The sequence below is a fragment of the Staurois parvus genome, unplaced genomic scaffold (genome assembly GCF_062004578.1).
Source record: "Staurois parvus isolate SC_StPar_1 unplaced genomic scaffold, SC_StPar_1.0 ptg000361l, whole genome shotgun sequence".
Lineage (NCBI taxonomy): Eukaryota > Metazoa > Chordata > Amphibia > Anura > Ranidae > Staurois > Staurois parvus.
The window spans coordinates 14,240,506-14,255,708 of NW_028318157.1; the positions used below are offsets into that span (position 1 = coordinate 14,240,506).

The following is a 15,203-nucleotide window of genomic DNA, read 5'->3' on the forward strand; positions in this document are numbered from 1 at the left end:
TTGCTAGCTCCACGTCTGTGAGGGCAGGGATTAAATTTTTCATATACTGTTGAATATATCGGACAATGGTTTCTGAGGTGACGGATTCCGGTATGCCACGGAATTTGATGTTGTTTTGCCTGGAGCGATCTTCAAAATCTGCCAATTTGAGATTGATTTGTTCAATGTCATCTGTATGATCTGTGTGGGCATCTATGAGGTCATTGTGTGTGGTACACATTTCTCCTAGTTTGTTCTCAATATGGCAGATGCGCTTCTCATGCATTTGAACTGTATTTGAGATTTGCGATAATGATGTCATCATGTCGTTATGTAGTGTTTGGCGCAGAGATAGGAGCATGTTTTTCATGGCAATCTCCGTGATAGGCTGTCAGAATTGCGGTTGGTGGGGATGACTGTCTGTCGGGGTGATTCTGTGTCCAGTCTGGGCCTAGATTTAGCAGGGCTACTAGATGTGGGGGACGGGGGGGGGACTCACCCGGGTCCCCTGGGTATAAGGATCTCCTCAGCCTGGCATCTGGGTGATATGCTGTCTGTGATCCTGTGTTCTCCTCCTGCTGTGCTGTGAGACCATTTACTGTGCAGCCAGCGCCATCTTGGGAGCCTGAGAAGATTGCAGGGAAGAAGCTAGTCATTTTCCCTGGATTCCCTGGGGTCTTGCGGCGGCGGGTCATCGCCCGTTCGGATGGCGAGGGGTAAGTGAGCAGTCGGCGGTGGTTTGAATCCCTGGGGTCTGAGTGTGCCACTGTCAGGCTGACGGGAGGACGGAGCTCTCCTCACTGAGCGTCCATCTCCGGAGCCGGCCGCGCATGCGCCCCCCTCTCTTTTTTTATTGCAACATTTTAAACATAGGCTGGCTGGTCAGTAAGTGTTCTGGGAAATCCTTTGTTTGTTTGTTTGTGATGTGCATTGCCCTTCCAAGTGCACTTTGCTGTAAAAATCAGTTATAGGCTAGGGTTGTTGCTTTTTTTTTTTTTGCACTTTTAAAGAATTGGGTGCAGGAATGCACTGGGCACCTTCACTGCCATGCTGCTCTTGCTGGGCATCATGCGCATTCTTCTGCCTTTAAGAAGGGATGGGCCTCCTCCAGGCATACCTGTCCTTAATCTATCCATTCTTATATATGCTCCTACTATGGAGGCTCTGGAAATTTAAAGTTAGTACCATAGTATATACAGAGCCCCTTCAAGTGGGCACTGCGGCTTATGCATATATTTGCAAATGTGTGTAAACAAAACCCCCTGATTTAACTTAAACTGTTAGACAGAGCCACTTTGGTTGTTTTGCAGGTTGGTTGGTAAGTGTGCTGAGAAATCCTTTGTTTGTTTGTTTGTTTGTTTGTTTGTGTTGTGCAGTGCCCTTTCATATGCACCTTCCTGTAAAGGCCAGTTATAGGTTGGGGTAGTTGCCAGTTTTTGTACAACTGCTTTGCATAGCCTGCATTACAATGCTACACAGTGTAGCAATGCTACACAATACTACAGGGCTGTGTAGTGATGTGTTTTAGTGTACAGTCTTTGTGTTGGCTCACAGGGGTGGTGGGACTATGTCATCAGAGCAGTTAAGTGCAAGAGGGGCTAGAACAGTTGCGAGGGTTTTCTGAATTAGTTTACATTTTCACTGTTTATGACATTGGTTTTAAACTATCTGCTCTCCCAATAACTCTATCCACTAACTTGTTCAATACCCAAAACATTAACAGTTGTTTCATAAACAACATGTAATTTCTAATGAGGTCACCACTGTCCAGTTATCTGCTCCACATACCATCTCTACCACCACATTCAATATTTTCCTTTTTTGATCCTGTCGCAGAGGAAGTTGTTAAACTTTTCTTTGATGCCCACCTCAACCCTTGCCCTTTTGACCCTGTTCCCTCACTACTCTGATCACCCTCTTACTTTATTCTATAACTCTCTTACATCTTCAACCTCTCCCTTTCTACTGGAATCCCCCCCCCCCAAAAAAAAACATGCACTGGTCACTCACATGCTTAACCCCTTCACACCGAGTGTACGCAAATATGCAGCCTCTCTGCAGCTAGGCCTTGACACCAAGTGGACCCATATTTGCATACCTTTTGTAAACAAACATGTGCTGAGAGCGCACACCCTGTGCACTCCCAGCACTTGTATTGGTGTCCCATGGAAAGGTCCCGATTTCTTCTTACGATTGGGACCTTTTCCAATCATGTGACCGCCAATCACTGTGGTCACATGACCCTAAACCCCGCTCAACCACCTGGCATCAGAAACCCCTTAAAGGGCCAGAAAGCGCCCGCGTGAAGGGGTTAAAAATCCCTTACTGCACCTAACCAGCCTCAACAACTTAGGACTCCTATCCTTGCTCCTATTTACTTTCAAATTCCTAGAATGCCTAGTCAGCAACCATGTGAGCTGCTACCTTACTGATAACAAACTTCTTGAGTACTTACTATCGTTTGCCACAACATTCCACAGAAATTCCCCTTCTAATTGTCACTAACAGCTTACTAACTGCTAAAAAAAATGGCCACTACTCAGTACTCTTACTATTTGACCTTCCTGCAACTTTTGTCACATTTAACCACCCACTCTTCTCAAAAGACTGTACTTCCTTGGCCTCCAAGACTTTGTTTTTTCCTGGTTCTCCTCCTACCTTTTCTAAGAGCTCCTCCATTGCCACCTACAACTCTACCTCCATCTCACCTGTTCCTTTATCCATACAGTTCCCTCAAAACTTTGTCCTTGGACTCCTTTCATTCTCTAGCTATACATTTCCCTTGGTCAGTTGCTAATCTTCCATGACTTCCAATAACACCTGTATGCTAACAACATCCAAATCTATCTCTCTACTCCTTAGCCTGCCCCCCCTGTCTCCTTCTCCTTGCACATCACTAAATTTCTAACTGACCTGTGTGGATATCAAACCACTTTCTAAAACTCACTATTTCAAAATATAAGCATGTAAGAGAGAGACCTCCTGCTCTCTAACTCTATTTTTACCTCCTCCCATGCTAACATCGTGGGTTATGTAGAATCATTTCCACCCTGTGGAACTCCCTACTCCAGCCTTTACAGCTATCTCCTACCCTAACAATCCTATCTCATCCCTAGCTAACAACTACTTCCTTGAATAACTCATCCTCACGTGGTTACTAACTTTTGTATCACTTGCCCTTCCCTTTAGATTGGAAACTCTCAGAAGTAGGGCCCTCCTAACCCTTTTGTCTTGAAGTGCATTGTAACTGAACTGCTTCTTCCACTTTGCAAAATACTGGGTAGACGTTTGGCAATATAGAAAACCTGAATAAATATTATTATTATTATTATTATTATTATATGATGCTGTAGAGAGGAAACATTCCTGGAGCAGAGTAAACAGTTATATAGTATATGTAGCTGGACTCACTTGACTTGTGATTTAGGTCACTGCTTCTTGTTTTGGGCAAAGAAATGTCACAAGATTTTTGCTTATACAATTGCAGCTAGAAACTAGAACTTGGAAGGATGCAGTATAAACTATGTTAAATATGTGGGAGTTTATTTACAGCTACTAATGCATGACTTTATCAAATACAGTACATTGTTCTAAAACTTTAAAAATGATGGATCCTGTAGGATTAAAAATATAATTTTTTGTGGCAGTCACTATGTTGGCTGGAAGAGTCTAGTATGCATTCTAGTATGCCTTTTATTTTCCACTGTGTATAGTGCTGCAACTGTGTGTGTTTAACCATAAAAAAAACACACCACTCACAAATAGAAAACCTCTATATACACTATCCCATACCCACAGTTGAACCAGAGAAAGGCAAACAAAAAACCTTTTTTTTGCTATACAGTATTGAGCTACTTCAACTGACAATTGCACGGTCATGCAATACTGTATATACTGTAAATGAAATGTATGTTTTCCCACAAATAGAACTTTCTTTTGGTTATGTTTGATCGCTACTGAATTTTTTATCTTAGGCGCTATAAACCCCCCAAAAACCCCAACAATTAAAAAAAAACAGTGCTATAAAACATATCCAATAAAAAAAATTAAATTAAATTTCTTCATAATTTAAAGCCAATATGTATTCTACTACAAAAATTAAAAAAAATCCCAGTAAGTGTATATTGATTGGCTTGCACAAAAGTTATAGTGTCTATAAACTATGGAAAATAAAATCCAAAGCCCCATTGACAGTACAGAGCTCTGCATTGTTTACATATGTAAAGCTCCATTCTGTGTGTCTCCTTGCTGATCAACGGTCATTCATTGACCGGCACCCATTGATCGGCTTCTGTTGTGACAAATCATAACAGAAGTGGTGCGCCGGTGGCACGCACGCATGCCCCCTATCAGAAAGCGCAGGGTCCCGTATATATATATATACATGATTCTGAATGGAGCTGCTGCCCTGTAGCAGTAAAACTGCTATAGGGTGGTCGACAAGCATTTTTTAAAATCTATAAATCCATTTTGTCTCCTGTCTCAAAAGTTTTCAATCCTGATCCCCCCTTACATTTTCTCGACAACCTCCAAAAGGACAAACTTAATATGAGACATATATTTATGATGGAGCCCTACATGATATAGAAATGGTAATCTTCCTAATTTCCAGTATGGTAAATATGAACCTGGATCCTTTTGGAAAACATTAGATATGTATGCTATAACCTTTGTTTCACAATTTACAAAGTGTTTGGTACAAAGAGTAGTGCCATCCAGTAAAAGGATTCTACCTGCTTCTAGGATCCAAGGACAAAATCTACATCTGCCACAATGTGACATACCATGACTGGGGCAGATCTCTTCTTCATTCATCACTTGATAATGACTCCTCACAAATTTGTCTTTAATGGATCCTGCTCTCCTATACTGTACATGATTTTAGGAAACATATTAATAATATTAAGAAAGGTAAGAAGGAACATAGTGTTTCTAAACATTTTAGAGAGGTCCATGGGAAAGACCCCACGGGATCAAAATTCTGGGGGGTGAAAAAAGTCAATAAACATTGGAGAGGAGGAAATTTTATATGGTTTTTGAGTCAGAGGGAATCCTTTTGGATTTTTGAAACCAAGGTTCTGTCACCTAGGGGCCTTAATATTGATTTTGATTTAAATTATTTTATTAGTAATAGTTGATTGTTTTAGTCAGTATATATTCTTGTATGCCTTTACATTTTGATGTATTTAAGTAGGGTATTGTAATGACACTGTCGTTGCCTGTGTTCAGTGGGAATCTTCTATTACCCTCACTTAAGATGGTTGTCGGTGAACTTCTGGTGATGTGTGTGCAGTTCACGGGCAGAGAAGAGGCCAGTATTGGCACTTCCGCCCAAAGATGATGACTCACATCCGGTATCTCCAGGATCAATTGGACACAAGTTGGGGGAATGTGTGGCTATAAAAAGGTTGTGTTAGAATGGGTCTCCACCTACTGAGAGGAGCAGCAACACATCTAGGAAGGAGGAGCAGGTACCATGCCGCCACTATCTTGCTGGCAGAGTGATAAGCTGGATGTGGATACACATTTTATGCTTTTATATCTGTAAGTGTTATTTTAGTGGGGGATACATTAAAGTGTTATACAGAAAGCACTGTTTCGGTCTTTCTGTTGCATGAGATTAATTTTGGCCTGATGTCAGAGTGAGTGGAAGGAGAGAGGAGATAAGAAGATATGTCACTGTGACTGAGGAGTTGTGTACACCTAGATGAGTTCCTATTTTCTTTTCTTGAGGTGAGCAGGTTTTTCACCTGGTGTGGTGGAGGATAACTGAATATTACGCAAGAAGAATATATTCACAGAAGTGATACACGTCATTGAGGGGATTGTTTATGGACTTTTTCATTTATGACTTGTACAGGGGGGCAAAAAAGTATTTAGTCAGCCACCAATTGTGCAAGTTCTCCCACTTAAAAAGATGAGAGAGGCCTGTAATTGGCATCATAGGTAGACCTCAACTATGAGAGACAAAATGAGAAAAAAAATCCAGACAATCACATTGGATGATTTGGAAAGAATTTATTTGCAAATTATGGTGGAAAATAAGTATTTGGTCACCTACAAACAAGCAAGATTTCTGGCTCTCACAGACCTGTACCTTCTTCTTTAAGAGGCTCCTCTGTCCTGCACTCATTACCTGTATCAATGGCACCTGTTTGAACTTGTTATCAGTATAAAAGACACCTGTCCACAACCTCAAACAGTCACACTCCAAACTCCACTATGGTGAAGACTAAAGAGCTGTCGAAGGACACCAGAAACAAAATTGTAGATCTGCACCAGGCTGGGAAGACTGAATCTGCAATAGGTAAGCAGCTTGGTGTGAACAAATCAACTGTGGGAGCAATAATTAGAAAATGGAAGACATACAAGACCACTGATAATCTCCCTCGAACTGGGGCTCCACGCGGGGTCAAAATGATCACAAGGACGGTGAGCAAAAATCCCAGGACCACACGGGGGGGACCTAGTGAATGACCTGCAGAGAGCTGGGGCCAACGTAACAAAGGCTACCATCAGTAACACACTACGCCGCCAGGGACTCAGATCCTGCAGTGCCAGACGTGTCCCCCTGCTTAAGCCAGTACATGTCCAGGCCCGTCTGAAGTTTGCTAGAGAGCATTTGGATGATCCAGAAGAGGATTGGGAGAATTTCATATGCTCAGATGAAACCAAAATAGAACTGTTTGGTAGAAACACATCTCGTCGTGTTTGGAGGAGAGAGAATGCTGAGTTGCATCCAAAGAACACCATACCTACTGTGAAGCATGGGGGTGGCAACATCATACTTTGGGGCTGTTTCTCCACAAAGGGACCAGGAAGACTGATCCATTTACAGGACAGAATGAATGGGGCCATGTATTGTGGGATTTTGAGTGCAAACCTCCTTCCATCAGCAAGGGCATTGAAGATGAAACATGGCTGGGTCTTCCAACATGACAATGATCCCAAACATACCGCCCGGGCAATGAAGGAGTGGCTTCGTAAGAAGCATTTCAAGGTCCTGGAGTGGCCTAGCCAGTCTCCAGATCTCAACCCCATAGAAAACCTTTGGAGGGAGTTGAAAGTCTGTGTTGTCCAGCGACAGCCCCAAAACATTACTGCTCTAGAGGAGATCTGCATGGAGGAATGGGCCAACATACCAGCAACAGTGTGTGCCAACCTTGTGAAGACTTACAGGAAACGTTTGACCTCTGTCATTGCCAACAAAGGATATATAACAAAGTATTGAGATGAACTTTTGATATTGACCAAATACTTATTTTCCACCATAATTTGCAAATAAATTCTTTCCAAATCAGCCAATGTGATTGTCTGGATTTTTTTTCTCATTTTGTCTCTCATAGTTGAGGTCTACCTATGATGCCAATTACAGGCCTCTCTCATCTTTTTAAGTGGGAGAACTTGCACAATTGGTGGCTGACTAAATACTTTTTTGCCCCACTGTATATGTTTTTCAAAGGAGTATTTATGTTTTCTAACAGTTATTAATTTAGAGAGCTGAGCTGCACTAGTAATTTGTGAATGTAGTAAGGAGAAGGGAAATGTCTTTCTCACCCAGGAAAAATGAAGGCAGGAGGTGGGCTGCAATAGAATAGTAGTGAAAATTCCTAAACATTTCTAGCAAATTTTGCATTTCAATTTTAAACAGAAAACAATGATTTCCAAATATACACAGGACTTTCATTTTAAGGCTCCATGCACACCAGGGTTTTTTAAACTCATAGAAGCTGTTATTAGCATTTTTCTGCTCCTAGAAGGTAAATAGTGTTATCCTATATGTTTATGCACACTACTTTAGGCTATTAGAGTTTTTTGAGCTTCAGCATCTAGGAGCAGAAAAATAATGTTTTTGTAGAGTTTTTTTGGAGTGTTTTTCCAGCCGACAAAAATGCTAAATGCTCCTAAACACTGCTAAATGCTACTAAAACGCTCCTAACAGCTTTTTCTAGCTTTTTTCTACATGTACTATAAAAACACTAATAAAACACGAATGCTCCTAAATGCTTCTAAGCGCTACTAAAAAAGCTACTAAAACATTACTAAAAAATGGTATTACCAGCATTTTTTATCCAGCATTTTTTGGGCTTAAAAAAAAAAACGCTAGTGTGCACGGAGCCTAAAGGTTTCAACTACTGTTTAGTTACTGTCCTACATTGTTTGGCTAATAGTATTCCTATTCTTATAATTTTCTGATTTCTCCATAATATACAGCTAACCTGAATAAAGAAATGCAAAAAACTTACAAGAAACACATTTTTTTTGTATATTTTTGTTTCTAAAATTAGAAGCTGTGTAACTTAGTTTGTTTATCTCTGTAATCTTATTTATGTATTAGTAAAAATATATGTTACTTTAAAATGCATATTATGTTATACAGCATATAGTTAATTTGTTATAATTACTATAAATAACTACTTGCTTACCTTTTTATTAAAAGTTGCTAATATAAACTGCTAATACAGCATTGCATTGCATTTATAAGGTATATTAGGTCATAATGTTCTATACAGCATCTCCCTCTGAGTACATGTGGTTAAGTAATGAAGTCAGTGAAGAAAACACAACATAGTTAGAGAATGTTATTAAACCCTGTATCTTGTTTTATGATTGAGTACACAGAAAAAGGAATAGAACATTTGCTTTTTGTGCAGAACACTGAATTAATATAATTCTGTTTGGATGGTAACAGAAATAGGACAACTTATGAATTTCTATGAGTTCATAATAACAATTCTGGAGAATTTGCTGTCACCATGTAAAGGTTAATAGGGACTGAGTGCAGTCAGAGCCATTAACTAAAGGAATCAGTACACTCAACTGTCATTTCATACATTGTTATTCACATAAAATGTAGCTATGGCATCACAGGTATACTACTTGATTGTTGTTAATTCTAGAATACAATTCAATTAAATTAAGTGAAAGGAATTATTGTTTCAGCTTTGATCTCTTTCCCTTTTCAGTCTGTTGAAAATAAATATAATTCATACTGTTCTGTGTGTCATAATACATCTTCACAGACAATTAAGGGTGCATGAACACTAATTAGAAAATGCAGTCATCATGTTTGCCATAAAGTGACCACACTTCATTAAAAATAAAGAGCATGGTGTAATTATGTTAGCAGGGATTGTGCTTTTTCACACATTCATATAGACAGGAGCACAAAATGAGCCATAAATAGTTTGTCATGTGTCTGAGTTGTTGTAAGCATTCCTTATTACGGGAACTTGTTTATCTATTCAAAGCAATCAAATGCTATTACATCAGGGGTATAAAGGTTTTTGTAAGTACCCAAGTTCTACATGGTCTACCTGGCTAGGGAAGTTCAAATGGCTCTACTGTCTTTTGTCTTTATGGTTTACTAAACCCTGAGAAAGACTCTTCTAAAGTATTCAGCTGTGTTTGACTGTTTTACAAAATAGAATGGAAAACATCTGAGAAGTAAATTTTTTTATTGTAATGTGTAACGTTATTTACTCTGAGATCACAGGAGATGGGCTCCAGATATAATAGTAGGCTATGCCTCTTCCTGTGAATGTTAAGTGACTTCCGCTCCCGGAGTGCTCCGCGCCTCATCATGGACAATAGCGACAATGATTTACAAGGGACAAACAGTATGGGATCCTTGAGTGGATTGGATGTCAGACAGCAAATTCCAATTAAACTCATTTTAAAACATCCAAATGAAAGTAAACTCTCCCCTCGACTCCCAAGAAATATGAGCAGAATCCCTGCCAAGTTTCAGCAAGGTTTTGACTATAATGAAGAAGAAAGATATAAAAAGAAAGCCAATGACATGTTTGGCAATCAGCAGAGATTTCCAGCACACGTTTTGGGATTTTAAGCTAAACCTTTGTGACAGTATGAACAGCAAAGTGATGGATGGACGATATGTGTCACCTCGCATGAGATCATACTGTGAGGTGTAAGGTGGAGTCCACTCCGGGTTTTCGGAGCCACAGTTAAGCAGGTGGTTCCGGACCAGAGTTTGGGCTCCACTAGTGACCACCAACAGGTGATACAAAAGGGGCAGGGCTGGAGCAAGGAGTTGCTCGTGGCCTGGGACTCAGAGAGGTATTCTGAGAGAGCTGTGTGTATGGACTATACCTACAAGGAAAGGTTTGCTGTTATTTTGTTTTGGTGACAGGGAGAAGCCCTTCACCTCTTAGAGAGGAATCATCTCCTGTTTAGTTAGTGCCTGGATGGCAAGGGTTTATTTTGATGTTTTGTTTATTTTGATATTTCTTGCAAACCTTTTTAATAAAACTGACAACCAGTCAGATTTTGACGAAAGCCTGCTGTGCGGTCTACCTTTGTCCCAGGGAAGGAGATCCCCCACCTGAGCTAACCCCCGCACCTTATTGGAGAAAAGGATGATACTCCTGTTCATTTTTGTGACAAATGTGTTTTTCCTATCAAGATATATGGATGCATGATTCCTTGCAAGCACACTTTCTACTATGACTGTGCTCTGCTGCATGAGAAAAAGGCAGATAAGCTGTGTCCAGGAACACTTGTTGAAGAAAGTACTGACACCTATAAAATGTGAGCTGCAATGATCCTGTCCAGTGAATCAAGCAGTGTGCCGGGGGAACTCTGTTCATGTGCAACATTGTACAAAGATGCAAAAGGATATATTTGTCCCAGAGAGACCTGCAGGCACATATTAACCACCAACATATGAGAGCTGCAAAACCAAATCGTCCACAGCCTGAACCAATCCATCCTCCAATGGCCCTACCTCCTACAGAAATGCCTGATCGTTTAATAATACCCCTGATAAGCACCACTTGAGTCATATGCCTCCTAAACAGCACATATTGATGCCCCCACCACTAGATCAGGATATGCCTCATGAGCATTTTAATCAACAGCATGAAGATATGCGTGATTCCCCAGCAGATATGTCTATGGTGTCTATGGTGCCACCTCCTCCTCGCCCAGTTAATCAAGATGTTTTTCGAATTATAACTAGAACACACAGCAATTTAATAACTGTACCTAATCAAGATGATTCCAATTCTGGGGCCAGAGAAGCTCTTCAGGGACCTGGTCCAACTCTTCACCATCCTGAGTATCCTGGTCAACCTGTGGTAACGCACCCTCACCATATTATGCCTCCATAGCAACATTATGCCACTCCCCCTCCACCTCCTCCTCCAATTGGTCATCCAATGCAACACCCACCTCAGGCCACTGGTACACCTCATATTGTATACAGTCAAGGACCCCTACCACCTTTGACTACTGCTCCTCCACCAATCACCCCTACACCTGGACATATAATAGCTCAGATGCCACCCTACATGAATCATCCACCACCAGGACCTCCACCACCCCAACATCGTGGTCCACCTGTAAATGCCCCTCCTCCACATCATTACAATCCTAACACTTTGCCACAGTTTAACGAAGAGTAAGGAACTCTCATCCCCCCTTTCACACAACCTAGGGGCATGAGTCCACGTATATGGCCTGCACCTAGAGGACCACCACCACCTCCATGAATGCAGGGTCCCCTGATCCAAGCACCAATTCCTGGACTGCATCATCCTGATCAGACTTGGTACAGGTCATATTGTCAATGATTTGCGTATACTGAACTTGCCTGATTTATTTTAATGCCTAATTTGAGACCTTACATTAAAAATTCTAGAGACTTTGTAACTTTGTTGAGGGTTCTTGTGCATACTTTATTACGTTCGATATTCTCCTATTCCCAATTATGCCATTGTGCATACATTATACAAAGTGATTTTTTTTGTGTGTTCTCATTGCATAGCACTAACAATTTTTGTCTTTTTACCACATTTCTTCCAAGTCTTAATTTTCTGTTACAGCACATGATTAGGTATCATTTGTGATGCTTTTATGAATGTATGTTTAGATGTCCAGTTGTATCCTTTGCTCTCTAAGGTAGTGTGAATAGTGTGCAGTTATAACTGCTATATTGTAGCCTGGTATTTTTACCAGTGGTCAAATAAAAACTGTTCCCACAAAAATAAATACATAAATAATAGTAGGCCACATTGAGATATTTCAGTCCACTTACTTTGCTGATCTAACTTAGGGCTGGCTCTTTCTCCAGGTTGTAAATTAAAACTAAAAATCCACTAAAAATGTTTTTGCTGTTGTCTGTGTCCTTCTTGAAGAGATGTGTCATCATAATGTCTTTTCTTTACAGAGAGTGAGGTGAAATATCAGTAGGGACACAGAAAACACAAACCAGACAAAGGCTCTAACCCTGTGCCATGCTGCACAAAATTTTTTTTTCTGGAGGGATCACCCTGGTACGCCCTTTATGAGCCATTCTGTCCAGGGCTTTCACCGCCGCAGCTGTCATTCTCATTTTAATAGAGCCAACAGTGGGAGGCTTGACAGCTTTTAAAGAAGGGCGAGGCTTCCCAAGTTAACAAGAAGGTGGTTGATTGCCTGAATGCAGGGCAGTCCTAGCAGCCATTCACTGTCTTGCAGCTCCTGCCCTCTGCCAAACCTGCTGTGCCTCCTGTCCTCCTACTTGTCTGTGTTAGTACAGGAAGGGGGGAGGGGGGGGGTGATGTGAAGTGGGTCTGAGGACATTAATGGGATTGCTGCACACTGTAATGGAGGGGTTCAGGATAGTTAAGGGGAAGGTCAGGACAGTTAAAGGGGCTAAGGACAGTTAAAGGAGGATCTCAGGACAGTAATGAAGGGGCTCAGGACAGTTAAGGGAGAACTTCATGACAGTTAAGGGGGGGCTCAGGACAGTAATGAGGGATGGAGGACAGTATTGGGGGGCTAAGGACAGTTAAGGGGGTTAAAAACAGTTAAGAGGGGAACTCAGAACAGTTATGGTGGGCTCAGAACAGTTAAGGGAAGAATTACGTACAGTTAAGGGGGGATTGAGGACAGTAATGGGAGCTCAGAACAGTTGGTGGAAACTCTGGACAGTTAAGGGGGAGTTCAGGATAGTAATGGGGGCTCAGGACAGTTAAGGGGGAGCTTAGGACAGTAATGGGGGGCTTAGGACAGCAATGGGGTCACTGAGGGCAGTAATAGGGGAGCTCAGGACAGTAATGATGGGGCTTAGCACAGTAAGAAGGGGTTGAGGACATGAATGGTGTCACTGGGACAGTAATGGGGGCTCAGGAGAGTAATGGGGTCACTGAGGACTGTTAGGGGAGAGCTGAGGACTGTAATAGGGGAAGTTGAGGACAGTAATGTGAGGGGGGCTTAGGACAATAACAGGGGTTAAGAACAGTACACAGTACTAAGGAAAGGACTAAGGACAGTACTAAGGACAGTAATGTGGGGGGAGGCTGAGGACAGTAGTGTGAGGAAGGCTGAGGACATTAATGTGAAGGGGGGATTTTGATGTGAAAGGGAATGACTGTGATGTGAAGGGGTGGAATAAGGATGCTGATGTAAGAACAAGATTGTGATATAGGGCTCAATTCAGATCTGTGCATACACGTTTGCATGAACGTTTGAAGGTAGGGCAGCCCATTCATTTTAATGGACAACCCTACCCATGAGAAATACAGGGAAATAAGTCCCCACCTTTTTTTTTAATGATACCACATTAAGCTGCATGGTGATGCAGCCCCATGGGGTTTGGTGAGTGCAAAAATGTGCTGTAGGTGCCGATGTATGGGGGTGACATTAAGAATTAATGGAACCCCAGCAAATCTGCTAAAGTGCACCACATTTCTCTGGGGGTTAAGAATGCATGTGATTTTTGCACATGTTCCACAGCTACAGAGATGTGAACCTAGCCTAAGAAGAGTGGGGGCTGTGATGTGAAAGATCTGACTCGTAGCACAAACATATGATTTGTACCTCTGCTGGAAGAAAAGTTTACTGACTGGACCTCAGTGAATTTTAATCCAATACCCCTGTCCTAGAACATTTCCCAACTATAGTATATATTTTTATTTTACCTTGCTCTTGTAGTAGGCTTTTATTGCAATTATTAGCAGGTTTGTAGGCTTTGAATGACCTACAGAACTACATCTCATCTTTCAAAAACCCTTACATTGCTCGTGTGGACAGACTGCTACATCAAAAAACAAGGCACAAGCATTGTTTTGCTGGGAGCTAAATTATTGCATGCATATGAAGGGGGACAAAAAGGGGCAAAGCTGCACTATTATTAGTCAACACAGGAAGCCAGCTTCATATGGAAATGTGCATGTATTGCAGTAGTGTTCTATTTTTTTTTGTGTGTGAGCTCGGATCTGATGGAGCTTATACAGGGCAGGGCTATGCACGTCTTCTATGAGTCCATATGACAATGTTGGGCCAATCAGAAGGCACTGTGCTGTCACCTGGGAGAAAAGTAGTAAGCCACTTGTTAACCCATACTGGAAAGTGCCAATTGTCTTTCCAGTCCAAAAGGCCAATCAATGTGGTACAGGAGCAAGGGAAGTTTTGCATATTCTGCTGATGAGAAAGTTAATGACCCTTGTATTTTGCCCTGCATAGGCAACAGAAGGTTTACTTCAAATGCTGATTGTTTACTAGAAACACTACATAAATCAAACATGAAAAATCTTGATGTTTAAAAAAAAATTACCAAGGGAAAATGTAGCCTTGATCATAGCCTCTCAGATGCATTGCTTGCATCTGTGTCATTGTGCATTTTTTTTTTTGCTGAAACATGGTAGCCTACAATATCATATTCTTAGTCATTTAGCACAAGCCAGAGAACAACTGTCATGATAAAACATGCTAGAACAATGAAAGCTATAGATGTTGTTTATAAACCTCTTACCTCTGTGAGATAATGATGTGTGTATGTGTCAACAGTGTCTGATATCTTTTTAACTAAAACAGAAAACAAAAGATGACACTTACTGTATAAAATATCTCTAACCCAATATAAACTATTTCTCATTTACACGAGAGAAAACAGCAAAAAAGGAAAAAAAAAATTAACCCTTAGCATCTCTAGTCCTTTGGGTCCTATTCTTAAGTAAATTCATTTAGATGCAAATGCGGAAGCCATAACTGCTAAATTAATTTTTAGTCTCTGAGACTGCCATGCTGATCCTGGCTTCACAGAGTCACTGAAAAGGCACAAGCATGGAGAGTAAGAGTTCAGCTTTTTACACTTTGCTGGCTGCATACTTGTTAAAGGCAAGTACAGTTGCAAGAAAAAGTATGTGAAGCCTTTGGGATTACATAGAGTTTTGCATAAATTGGGCATAAAATGTGCTCTGAACGTCATCTAAGTCACA

The 15,203-nt window shown here is 41.1% G+C and overlaps 1 pseudogene; it reads left to right on the top strand.

Annotated features, from left to right (window-relative positions):
- Window positions 1-9,542: 9,542 nt before the first annotated feature.
- LOC149456518 (E3 ubiquitin-protein ligase Hakai-like) lies at window positions 9,543-11,573 on the top strand (annotated as a pseudogene).
- Window positions 11,574-15,203: the final 3,630 nt, after the last annotated feature.